General features: G+C 41.4%; 1 long non-coding RNA gene across 1 annotated transcript; it reads left to right on the forward strand.

Annotated features, from left to right (window-relative positions):
• Positions 1-226: 226 nt before the first annotated feature.
• LOC100919926 lies at positions 227-957 on the forward strand. The gene is made up of 2 exons (XR_147589.4): positions 227-497; positions 726-957. It is a non-coding gene; the product is annotated as an uncharacterized LOC100919926 (long non-coding RNA).
• Positions 958-3559: the final 2602 nt, after the last annotated feature.

Below are 3559 nucleotides of genomic sequence, written 5' to 3' on the forward strand. Positions count from 1 at the left end.
AACACTGACATAGCAAATAAAAGGGCTTTCATTAAAACCACCCAGTGAGGGAAGTAAGTGGTACAAGCATTATTCCCTCATCAGAACCATGGCCCTCTCCATCTTCCATCAATCGTCCTTATATGGGCATATGTCAGGGATGGTGTCCATAAGCAGCCTATCAGGGCAAGGCCATTGGAAAGCATCACAATGGCTGTTGCCCCTCGGTTGCCTATAAGAGAGATGGGGGTCCACCCTGACCCACAAGCCCACACACCTACCACCAGGTCACAGGTTGGCTGGCTCAACCCCAGAGTGGTGCTCCCACTGCTGTGAAACATAAATAAAAAGACCTCAATCACAACCACAGTCAAAAATGGCAAGATATAGACGACGCAGCAGGAGCCGGAGTAGGAGCAGATACCGACGCCGGAGGAGAAGACGAAGCAGAGGAAGACGAAGGAGGACATACAGGAGAAGCCGGAGACATTCGAGAAGGAGAAGAGGAAGAAGGAGAGGTAATTGTTTGGGCTGGAGAGGTAATAGTGGTTTTGCAGTTACTGCTCCTAGACCCCTTAATAGAGAGGAAATGTCCCTAAAATCTTAGATTATTGGGGAGGGGGGTGCAAATCACTGCACCTAGATGCAGTGTTGTAGAAATGAGTTTATACCAAGGGTCTTAGAATTATGGGAGTAAACATCTCTCTATTTTTGTTTAAACTTCCCTGTCATCCCTCCCTGCTCAGGGTATTCTCGCAGGAGATATTCTCGCAGGGGAAGAAGAAGATACTAAGACAGCAAATAGCAAAACTCCACCTGAACTCCTGCTTGAGAATTTAACCAAATTCATCTGGATCTTCTGACCATCATGAAACAGCAAAATCATTTCCACCAAGATGCACACCTATGGTGACTGCCACAAAACAGGAGCCTGCTACTGAACAATGCCACCTGTCAATAAATTCTGAAAATTCAGTCTTTTTAGTTCTACTGTTTAATTTCCTTGGTTCACGGCCTTCTACTTTGGTTCATGGGATGGGGAGAGGGGAAAAAGGGAGGAAAGAGGGGAGAGGGGAAAAGGGGGGGAGAGAAGGGGGAGAAGAGGGGAAAGTAAAGGAGAAGGGGGAGAGATGAGGGAGGTAAGTAGAGTGGGGAGAGGAAAGGGAAAAAGAGAAGGGAAAGGAGAGAAGGGGGAGAGAAGAGGAAAAAGAGGGGAGAGGAAAGAGGAGAGGGGAAGAGGGGGGAGAGAGGTGAGGAAAGAGGGAAAATGAGGGGAGGTGGGAAAGAAGAGGGGAAGAGAAGAGGGGGGAGAGAAGAGGGAAAAGGAGGGAAGGAGAGAAGAGGAAGAGAACAGGGAAAAGGAGAGGGGAGGGGGGAAGGAGAGGAGAGTGGGAAGAAGAGAGAAAAGGAGAAGAGGGGAAAGGAAGAGAAAAGGGGAAAGAAGGGGGGAAGAGAAGTGGGGAGAGAAGGGGGAAAGAGAAGGGAAGGAGGGAGAGGGGAGAGAAGGGGGAGGGAGGGGAAAAAGGGGGAAGGAGAGGGGAAAAAGAGAAGTTGGTGAGAAGGGAGAAAGAGAAGGGGAGAGAAGAGGGGAAAAGAAGGGAGAGAAGAGGGGAAAAGGGGGAGAGGAAAGAGGAAAGAAGGGTATATGGAAAAGGATGGGAGGGAGAAAGAAGGGGGCGGGGAGAGAAAGAGATATGGGGAAAGAAGGGAGATTAGAGAAGGGAGGAAAGGAGAAAGAAAAAAGATATGCAAAAGAGGAAGATTCAGAAATAACTTGGAAGAGATGACCTCAAGGAAGGAGAGGAAGGAAAAGATTGGAAGTACAGAAACACAAAAGACAGTTTCCTTTAATTCCCAGTTGCCCAAACCTCTCTTGAAATCAATATTTTCCTACTACATAGAGGCACCATTGCTGGGGATACAAAAAGGTAAAAGAAAATCTCTTTCAAGTGGCTTACAGATGATGCTGATGAAGACATGAAACAAATAAATATATACAATAAGCAGGCTATTATACAGGACAAATAATAACTTATAGAAACTAGATGAATGGGAAAGCTAGATTATTTTAGAAATTGCCTCCCTTAAACCTTAGTTTCAAGTTAATAATGCTAACATGCCTTAGATTGTTCTGTTACATTTAAGTAGGCATCTAATTAGAAATCCAAATTGGAGAATGTCTGGAGAATGTCTTTACAATAAAGAGTAATTAAGGGAAGAAATTCACCCAATTCCCCCTCCCATCCAAGTAATGTGAAAAGGCTAATTTTATTTGATCAGATTTTGAAATAATCAAACCTGTGTGCGAAACTGGATAGCAACAGATTTGATTGTATGCTTCACATTTGCAACACGTCAAGTGTCTCACAACAGCTTTAAATGTGTTTTATAGGTCTAATCTTTAAATATGTATATTTTACAATGGAAAACAAAATCCAAAAACATTGCCTGAGTTCCAAATGAAGGTCTAAGGAGAGCAAGAACCAATTCAACTGGTTTTTATTGAATTTTATTTTCCTACAAATCAAGATAATCTGTTATTTGCTGGAACTATGGCCAGTACTTAGATTTATAATCTTTTCATGGTCTCTCCTTTTGGATTATATTAAACATTAACCATATTTTTACAATGGACATTGATGCAAGGCTATTTGGTGTACCCATATAAGTATATGTGGTATCATATAAGTTGGTATATACCTAGTAAGTGATGCCTTTTTCTAAATTTTTACTTTATTTTCTATACATTTTGTCCTGTTTGAAAGCATTAATTGCTTTTTGAAGGCAGGGAAGGGAGGACAATGGTCTCTATTGCCCTCAGTGATTGGCAATTACTAGTAAGCACATAATGCTAATTTTTATTGACACTTATTATATAATGTAAAGGTATGGGGTATCAGAGGATAACAAAAATAGGGGGTTAATGAAGGATCCAGGAATTCCTTTTCTTTATAGCAATTTGATCTTGGAAGATGAAAAAAAAAAAAAAAACATAACCTCATGGAAAAAACAGAACCTTAGCTTATATCTCATTAACTTGTCTCAAAAAATACACTTGTCTGTATATATGTATGTGTGTGTGTGTGTGTGTGTTGTGTATGTATGTATGTATTCCAGAATTATAATTTGGCTACTTTAAAGAGAGAAGGCTCCATGGGAGTAACCCAGTAGGACTATACAGTTAATCCCTTCCACATGGAGGAAATTAGAGGCATGGTATCCCTGTGATCTGGAAAATCCATAAGAAGATTTTTGGCCCCCCTCCCTTTGTACCAGAGAAGTCTGAATTATTGGGATGTATTACAATGCTATACATATATTTTTCCTGTATCATCTGCAGGCCCTTTCACATGCCATCTTTAGCTTCCTCAAAACTCCCCCAAAATTCCCATTTAATTTCTTATGCTGACTTGAGAAACATATCAAAACCCACAATGGGGCAGGGGGTGGGGGGGAGTCTCTTATATGGAAGGGATTTGACTGTATATAATTTTCATGATCATCTTGAAGTAAGAGAGAAGGCCCCAAGTATTTAATTACACTACAGCATTATTTTATTTACAAGATATATGCATGGGTA

Source organism: Sarcophilus harrisii, chromosome 1 (genome assembly GCF_902635505.1).
Source record: "Sarcophilus harrisii chromosome 1, mSarHar1.11, whole genome shotgun sequence".
In the NCBI taxonomy this organism is placed as follows: Eukaryota; Metazoa; Chordata; class Mammalia; order Dasyuromorphia; family Dasyuridae; genus Sarcophilus; species Sarcophilus harrisii.